The sequence below is a fragment of the Lineus longissimus genome, chromosome 8, assembly GCF_910592395.1.
Source record: "Lineus longissimus chromosome 8, tnLinLong1.2, whole genome shotgun sequence".
Lineage (NCBI taxonomy): Eukaryota > Metazoa > Nemertea > Pilidiophora > Heteronemertea > Lineidae > Lineus > Lineus longissimus.
Genome location: NC_088315.1, coordinates 13,945,323 through 13,955,388, shown reverse-complemented (window position 1 = coordinate 13,955,388; position 10,066 = coordinate 13,945,323). Strand labels below are relative to the sequence as shown.

The 10,066-nt window shown below is 37.4% G+C and overlaps 1 protein-coding gene across 2 annotated transcripts in view; it reads right to left on the bottom strand.

Annotated features, from left to right (window-relative positions):
• The window catches only part of LOC135492604 (ionotropic receptor 25a-like), a 59,475-nt gene extending 50,224 nt beyond the window's left edge, over positions 1-9,251 (bottom strand). For both annotated transcript variants that reach the window (XM_064779154.1, XM_064779153.1), the window contains exon 1: positions 9,142-9,251. The gene's annotated coding sequence lies outside the window, so the exon portion shown is untranslated. The remainder of the gene's footprint in view (positions 1-9,141) is intronic.
• Between the last annotated feature and the right edge of the window lie 815 nt (positions 9,252-10,066).

The following is a 10,066-nucleotide window of genomic DNA, read 5'->3' as shown; positions in this document are numbered from 1 at the left end:
ACACAATGATTCGCTCAAGCCCTGAGCTAACAAGGATCCTGAGTTAAGCATGGTTACAGAAACAAAAGCTTTCCGGTGACTCTGATGTTCATATGGAAGACGTCATTTCGCAATAATGTACAAACACAAAACGAAGTTGACGAATCAGATATTTCGTTCCCCTGAAAATGAACCCATGCTTGGCCGGACGTGCATGTCGGATGCAAAATTTTTTTTTCAGAACATTCGAGATTTAAGTAACTCTGTACTAATCATTTGAGATTGTTGTTGGCACTACGGAATTATATCCGTAGTTATAGTTTAACGCGTCCTAGGATAAGGTGTCCTGGACAAAATATTCTATCATGCGCGGTTGCGAACACGCATCTCCGATACACAACTCCTGATTGTTATGGCATAGATAAAAAATAGTCTTGCTAAGTTGAATAATGCTATTTAGCTGTCAAAAATAGGAGTGACACGATTTTATGAGTTGAAATCCCTCTCAAAATGTATCCCACCATTAATCCTCAGTGAGCCAGTCATGAAAGATAAACCTTTTTTTTTCTAAATGTATCTGATTTCATTTTCACTTCGTAGTGGGACTCTGATTTAACTGCCATTTTCAACTGTGAGTTTCAACCTAGCGGTGTGTTACTGCTCATATGTTTCATTTAATCCTCATTATTCCAAATATCCAGAACATTGTCCCTGTCACTCTTCAAGTTATTTTAATTATTACATAATTAAATCATTCTCGTACGATAAGATGTCAACCATATTATGGTTGATATTTTAACAGTGTAATTGTCTAGCTATATACACAACCGACTAACGATAGTCTGCATACATGTACGTATGCAGGTGGTGCTTTCATGAGTGCATGTAAACGGTGGACCTGGGTCGCCCGAATTCGGAAAATCGTGCGTACGTACAATGCAAATGAAAGCACTATCAAATTCAAAAAGTGTTGCCGAAGCTGTTTTGTATCAACATCGCTAAAATGTTAAGTACTATCACAATTCTTTCAAAAACAGTCGCATATCGGAATGTGAATTAGGCTTTTTAATCGCTACAATAGATATAACCTTTTGTGTTATTTTTGTCTTTCGTTTCTTCCATTTAATATCTCATGTACATGTAACCATGTTGTGGAATATTGATTTTATTTAAACCAACAGTTTTGGCAAACTCTTGTTTAAAAAAATCAGCATTGCCATGCTAAAAGTAAATTAAACGACATGTTTTAGCCAATTTTAGTCAAAAGCGTTTTCTGCCTTCGAACTTTACAATCGAATTGCAAACACCAGTCAAATTCGGTACTTCAATAACCAGGTGTTAACAGCGAAGTTGAAGCCGAACTGTACATTAGATACCCCTTGCTAGATTTGTGCACATTGAAATTACATGTAAATACAACACGAGAATAGCTTCTCAATATGTAAATAATACTTTGGTTTACACCATGATACAGAAATTTAATATCAGCAACAACAGGAATCAAAGGCATACATCAATTTGAAATACTTTTGACTTCGAATAAGTAATAACAATATTGCATAATTTGTCAGTTTGTAGGTTTCTAGATTATCATCAAATGGCAAAGGTTTGTAAGCTTGTGTAAGCAACCTTGGTGGCCAATGTGCTAATGCAATGTGCCCATGATCAAACACTATTGATTTGTTGTCCGGTTCTTCAAAAGCCATGCGCGTGCGAGCCAATATATACGAAGTGTACATGTAATACAAAAAGAAGAATGAAAGAATAATATTTGATGTTGAAGTGCGTGGCCACACAAATCTGTTGTGATCTTCGGTCAGGTCAAGAACCAGACCCGGTAGTCAGAAAGCATGGTAACCCGTTACAGCATGTTAACATGCCGATTCATGTACATCAGTACACACTTAACAACATGTCAACATGGTATTGTTTCTCAAGATCTATTTCTAACAGCCGGGCCTACCAGAGAAGGACAGTAGATTGCAGGGTAACGTTTCCCAGATTTAATCACACCAGTGCTTATTAATGCATTAAATGCATTTCAACATTGATATCAACACCCAAAACGCTGTTTACTAAATACATGTATGGATAACAGACCATTCCCAAAATCTGCAGCACTATCCGTAGTGGATAAAAAAGGATATGTTTTATGTTTCCAGAATCACTGTGCAAATCATGTTCGGGGTCAGTTCTCCGCCTGACGTCATTTTCACAAGTTAATTCCAAGAGAATTGTGGGGACCAGACAGATGACTTTTAAGACAGATGACTTTTGTTAAAATGTCTGGTCAAGTCGGGGAAATTTCTTGCTAATCGTCGATGCTATCAATATCTATTGACGGATTTTGCGGCATACAAGTGTAAATTTCAATGAAATTATATTCAACATGTTTACAACATGTTTACAACATGTTTACAACTTTTTTTCTTCATATATTTCCTTATATTTTAGGGGTCTTATTGTTGGTATCTTTGGCATATTCTGTAATATGACCAGCAATAAACGGGCCATGTCTAAAAAAGAGGTTCCTTAAAACCAAAGACCATTCTTAATGTCTGGGACGAAATATAAGTACACAAAACATAATGACTAATTTTGACCAATCTTGTTGTTGTTTGCGGCACAAGCTGAGTTTATTTGCATTTAATTTTCGAGTCTTTAAGCGCAGTTCAGTATAACTTTTATTGGCAAAGATCCAAAAAGATTCGCAAGGCCGGAAATTATGACGATGATGATGATGATGAAATGTGACAGCCATACTCACTTCTTATTAATATACTAAAAGGAATGCTTTAACGTCGGCCACATTTATCGGAAATATTTCAATTTTATGCAATAATTCACAAAAAGGGGCATAAGAGGCACTTTATTTAGCTTCCCCATGATTTGATGTTGATATCAATACCCCTAAAACATGGTGAAACGCTGTGTTAAGTAAGTTCATTAATTTTTCTGGTAACTTATAGATGTGGCTCTTAAACATTATGAATCTCAAAGAAAAAGAAAAAAAACACGCGCAAAGTATGACTATAATTTCACTTTAAACCGTTGGAAGAAAAAAAGGGGTGATTTTTGAAGCAATCTTACTTCGAGCACCTGCAAAACTTGCCTTATAAAATACCGTTGAGCAAACATGTCTGCGTTTATGTTAAGGGTTATGTTTCAGGTGACTGACAAACCGATGTTGGCATCAATGACAAGTTTGATTATGCTCCAGAACGACAGGTCGTCTTTCTCAATTTTGGTAGACAAGTGGCGAGTGTCCATTGCCGTTTATGTCAATTTCCGGCCTTGCTATGGCATTTCTAGTAACAACGTAGTAATTCATATGCAACTCTCTGGCACCGAAGATGTTGATAATATTAAAGTTCACTATCAACAGATGTACCCCTGAAAAGGTGCGGAACCGATTTGCATGTTTCCTCGCACCAGCGGACGCAGTGACAAGACATGCTGAGTCAGCAGGTGAAGGGAGGAATGCACTGAGCACAGCTGCCCAAGACAAAGGAGAGTGTAGACGTGTCATTACGTAGACAAACACGTCATGTTGCCGCAGTGAGTGAATGAGAGAGTCGCACCAGCGGTGTTTATCACAGTCATTTTCCAGATGCCAAAAAGGACAAGAGTGGGGACACTTCCTTTTCATTTGCAAGTAAAATCTCGTCAATATCATTAAAATAAGGTCCCGATGACGTAAGTAATCTTGTTCTGTTAACCAAAATTTACCAACGAGATCCTTATATATTATAGGAACTAGATCGAAAAAAAGTCCATTACGGAATCGGCGTTGTCGATAGGCAGATATTCGCGTTATACCAGACAGAATAATTTTATTAATGTCGTTTGTTTGCAATTGCACTCTAAATTTTTTATACCTTCTAATATGAAATGTAATTCGATGAGCCGAAAAAGCCAATCTACGATAAAATTGGTTAACCATGTCTCCAAAACAAGCTTGGGAACTGCGGTATTCTAAATTGATGTCTCATTGGTTTAATCATTGCTCAACTTAATCCTCTCTACCAGGCACTGATGCTATTGGAATGTTTAGTTTACCACTTATGTTACATTTAGGACAGTTTGTCAAGTGTCTTGTCTGCACGGTTTTGAATTGTACTCACTGGTGCGAATAAAGAATTGATAAAATATAGTCGAAATGGTTACAGAGGCTGGAAAGCAATACGTTTTCGTCCATTCCAACAGTATTTGAAGAGGTCATTTGATCTGTCACTGTCAATGCAAGTCCCTTAACTGTCATCAACCCTTTATGACTGGGAACTGTTGTAGACATTTTAAAGAAAAGTGATAAATTACCAAATCGTTAGCCTCATAGCATAATTGCCTAAAGTCATCTTTTGGCCATAATGTGAAAATATTATGTCTATGTCACTTTTCTGTGTTATTCAAGCATTGTTTACTTATTTAATGGTTTTAAAAATGTTGAGACATCTGTTATAAGTTTTTGTTAAAGTTCGAATAAAAATTTCCTAAGCGTTGTCTAAAAAAATGGTTCTTTAATTTTTCTCAAAACCTTCAAAATGAATATGAGTTAGGCAATTATGCTATGAGGCTAACGAAATGTACCAATACGCGCTGTGAAAACGACAGTAATTAAGCAAGTTCAGTAAGTTAGTCAGGCCGGCACCGATGAGCCAATACCTTCAGGGTATTCGAAAAAGCTGGATCGGGAAACACTGGATCAGCCAAGACTATACTGTGACTCATTGCTATCCACCACCTGAATAGTATGACAGCCATCACCAACTATAAGAAATAACCACCTCAGCCAATCAGAGCACAACCAGCGTAATACAGTACACTCTCTAATCCTACCTCATGTAGTGTGTCCAACAAATCAGATAAACAGGCTATGAATACGAGGTTGAATGTAAGGTGTTACAGAATACTAGTAATTTTTTACGCGTATTGTTACAAGTACATGTACTTAATTACTTATCGACGGTTTGCTAAAATTTAAGTCATTCTAATTGAAAAGTGTAATATTAACCAGGTCCGAAGTCGGGAATTCATATCAAATGAGTAGTTTCAGGGCTAGCGCAGCTAGAAAAGCCCCCAAATCCCGATTTCTCAAGAATTTACACTTTACAGGCAATGAGCTAAGCATTAACAATTTACCAAAATTTTCAACCTATAGATGGACACATCGAATTTGCATCCAAATCGCTCCATTTTTTGTCTGCAAATACCTTGACATATAGAATTGTGTCAGAAGTCGGGAGCTGGGATTATTTTAACACCCTGCCCGGAAAACCAACTTTATTGATATTTCCTATCCATTTCTATTAGGTCTGCCATGACCAATTTAGCTTGTGTGCTCAGTGGCTTAATTGGCCAGGCTCGCAATAGCTGGTATTATGACCTCGAGCAAAAATCCATTAAGTCGCGATGCCGGTAATAATGATCGCATATGCCAATAGCAGCCCAACAGCCGTCGACCTTAACATATGATTAATCGATTGATTAACAACGGAACCACAAAATATTAATTACTCACCGCTGCCAATCAAAAGAATGTGCAGGCCAAGCGTCAGTTTATGTCTTTTAAATAAAGAGTCAGGCAACTCGGGAACGTATGGCTTCAACATCAAAGACGCCGCCCGTTTCGGATGACACGCGTTGGGACAGAGCTCTCTCGGGTCACGTGGTACAACCAAGCCAATTCTGCACAACTGGACTTTGAACAAATCTTCTATCAGCTGAACATAGCCGTTACAAACAACCAATTTAAAAGCAAACGCCTGCTTCAAAGTAACTGATCTCTATACAACTATTTAGATATAATTATATGACAAGTGATATGCTTCGCATTTTGCTTTTCGACAGTTTTGAGGAGAAGGGATGGCACTGATTTGAACATAAATTTTTGGAAAGCGTTTTTCTACTCCACATCATCACATATTTTTGTGGTCGGCAGTTTAGTATGTTGTCGGCGCTGAATGGACCATCTTAAGATATCACATGGTTCCATTTGTTGTCGTCTAATTGGATATTCATATCTTATTAATTTTGACCAACTGCAACTAGTTTGATAGCAGGTTTAATTTCGCGATCGCGGTAAAAAACGAAAAAAACATGAAAAAATGCAAAACGTCTCGTTTTTTGTGGTTAGGTGTTCACATGTTAAGAAATTGCATTTTATGTCTATTGACAGTATTCTAATTTAATGAAGCTGTTATATAAGCTGGGATATTTGATAATTTGGTGATTTGGAATAGATTAGAAAACGGTTCATTTTCCCATCGATGAGCTTATTTTGGCACACAAGCGCAAAGTGGTGTGAGTATACTGTCCAATATTGTTGAACACGCAAATATGCTTAAACCTTACAAACATTTATGATGTGCACATCAATTTTTGAGTCACCTCATGAGAAACAATTTACAGTATATGTTGCCATTGATTACAACATAATTATGGATTTTTATAACAAATTGCAAAGAAATGAGAAAATGAACCGTTTTCTTATCTAAATAAACTAGAAACTGGGCTCCTAATCACAAAACTATAAAATATCCCATTAAATAACAGCTTCATTAAATTAGAATAATATCAATAGACATAAATGCGATTTCTTAACATGTGAACACCTAACCACAAAAAACGAGACGTTTTGCATTTTTTCATGTTTTTTTCGTTTTTTACCGCGATCGCGAAATTAAACCTGCTATCAAACTGGTTGCAGTTGGTCAAAATTAATAAGATATGAATATCCAATTAGACGACAACCAAAATGGAACAATGTAATACCTTAAGATGGTCCATTCAGCACCGACAACATACTAAACTGCCGACCACAAAAATATGTGATAATGTGGAGTAGAAAAACGCTTTCCGAAAATTTATGTTCAAACCAGTGCCATCCCTTCTCCTCAAACTGTCGTAAAGCAAAATGCGAAGCATATCACTTGTCATATAATTATATCTAAATAGTTGTATAGAGATCAGTTACTTTGAAGCAGGCGTTTGCTTTAAAACGGGTTGTTTGTAATGGCCATGTTCAGCTGATCAAAGATTTGTTCAAAGTCCAGTTGTGCGAAATTGGCCTGGGTGTACCACGTGACCCGAGAGAGCTCTGTCACAACGCGCGTCTTCCGAATTAGGCGGCGGTTTTGCTGTTGAAGCCATATGGTCCCTAGTTGCCTGACTCTCTTTTTTAAAGACTCTAGTAAAACCCAAGTCAAATGAAAATGTTTTCCAAAAAGGGATATTGTTGCACTACTTTTTAAGAATGGTATCTAAAGTGTCTAAATTAGAATTATTTTATACCAATAGACAAACTTCCTGTGGTAGTACAATTGTAGTTCAAAATATTGTGCTACAAATAGGTTATTAATGCCTTTAAGTTGATACAACTGGCATTGTCTGGACACTCCCAAAATGAGATAACGAAGTTTCGTGTATCTACCTTTTTCAATTCGACTAAAAACATGTTTGAGATAGGTAGGCTAAAAAAAGTTGGGCTCAAATTCTTAAAGTTGGATCTATTGATTAAAGAATATGATTTGTACAAATTGACAAAATTGACACATCGCATTGCAATATGTTGACAGGGTACACTGTCTTCGTGCATTGCTGTGACACATGCAGTACCTCAATGCACAGTGAACATTAAACTTTCCAATGCATCAATAGATAATTTCACAGCATAGACATTACATTTTTCAAAGCATCACTATACATGCAGCCCCACTTGTAATATGACAGCTCTGATCATGATAATAAATCTATCATTCTTACACTACACTTAAAACATGATTTGACGGGGTTCAGTGGGGAACAAGAGCAGATGGACGTATTCCGTAGAGAAAAACAGTGCATGTATAATACCTGATGGATATTGTCCAAATGACAGGCTATCTTAGAATCCAACGATTCCCTGGGTGAGTCAGTTGGACCAATAAGTTCAAGGAATTTCAGTTTGTGGTTAACTCGAGAGGCATAAGTTAAAATGCGTGTCTCACCTTAACCATTAGTTGGATATTCTAAAACACCCGAGTGAGAATATTTCATTTTCATAATGGCTAATGTATATAGCCTCGTTTTCACCACAGAGGTTTGGGTGAGACAACCATAACAGCTTGGATTTGTGCAAAATGTGGAACCATTCAAAAGCATTTAAAACCACAATATCCGATATTTAATTTGATATGTTTTAGAGTAGAAATTGACACCTCACTGTCGGTATTGATTGTCTCACCCAGACCGCTCGGGTGGAGATAAAATATTGGGAAAAACCTCGGCTACGCCTCGGTTTTGGTCTACATTTTAGCCCCATCCTCGCGGCTTGGGTGAGACAGCCAATACCTCCAGTTCGGTATCAATACCTTTATAAACTTAATTAATTTTGTTTAGTTTTTCAACCTATTACTTGCCTAGAGTAAGTGAAAACATGGGCACAAACTGATCATGTTTTGTTGGTTTCAAGCAAAAATATCTCCGAATTTTGCGCGGGAGTACAAATGTAGCTCACAACTGTTTTCGGTGCACAACTGATAATGATTTCTGATACCCACAAGAATGACAAGAAGCCAACTCGATCTGCGTAAGAAATGCCCAGGGATGATCCGTTTCTGAACTGCAACTTCACTTATGTGTAGCAACGGTTCATTATGCATTTAAAAGACGGCATTCGCTCTTAACATCTTGCTAAATTTAACCCTGGCATCATTACACCAACCTTATACTGCTCAAGCATTAAATAAAATGGGGCATGATATCAAAACAGTCTTCTAAAATGAACTCAAACATGTCAGAAAATCACTATACGAGCATTGATTCGTGGATGGGCTACCCTTAGTGGAAAGAATTTAAAAATACTCTGGCTTGAGTGCCAAGGTGGGTCAAGCGATCCCTTCGCAGGCTATTGCTTGGCTAAGGTATAGCAATGGTAAGTGTCGAGCATGGCAAAAAGGAATCAACAAAATCTATTTTTATTGAGAAAAATACAATGCCACGCACATCTTTAATAGTTTTTATTTGAACCTATCATAGGCATAGAATACAAATGTACTATGCAGCCTGAAATTTGCCATGGCTCCATGAACTTATTGAAATGTACTATTAACAGAAGGGGATTTTAATGATGATCTCAATATAGTTACGCCGCAAGTCAATTATCGAAAGAATAAGCAAACTCACCCGAATATGTGAGTCCCCTATATTTCACTTTTTAGCAAACTTCAAGAGATATCCAATGTGAATTAACTTGACTGGCCCTTCACCGGTAACCGTGTGAACTGTCAGGCCATAAGTACTGACAACTTTAACAACGATCATACACACCACATTCATTAGCGGTAGCGTATGTCCGAAACACAATGGTCGTAATCATATTGATTATGATTACGACCAGAGCCATTTGTGCTGCACCAGGACATCAATGACATTGTGGACACTAACAATTTTAAACGCAAAAGTCCATATACTGGGTAGCCAGAAGAAAGAACTCCGAACACTAGGGGAATAAACAAAATGTAACTATAGATGTATGTGTATATATATCGGCTGGCCAACTATCACCCTGTATGATCAATATCATATAATTCGTAAAGGCCTGTGTACACTAGTAAAATATTAGCAACATTTTTACAACATTTTCAGTTGCAACAAATGTTGCGAAAACGTTGCTTAGTGTGTACAGAGCAAAACGCGTCTCACAACATATTGTAAAATTGTTGTAAAATTGTTGCAAATTAAATGCAATGCAATTCTTTGTTGAATGTTGTAAAAACGTTGCAAACTCTTCAGCCAATCAGAAATAGAATTTGCATCTTGTGATCTACCTGAGGTCATGTGACTTGAACAAGCGGTTGGTACAGCAACTCTCAAGTGAGTGTCTTGCTTCGTAATGGGTGGTGAAACCTTTTCAAGAAGTTCTTCGAGTGCAGTTTCATCCATTCGCAGGAAGTTTTTGTATGATGGCTTGTCAGTCAGCTGCAACTCCTTTAACAGGCAGTGATATGCCCCGTGATCCACCCTCATTCTGATCCAAGGCCTGGTCCATACTCTCTTTGGTTTATTTCGCCGCCTCTTCCGCCTCTCAACAATGACAGCCAAACTTGCT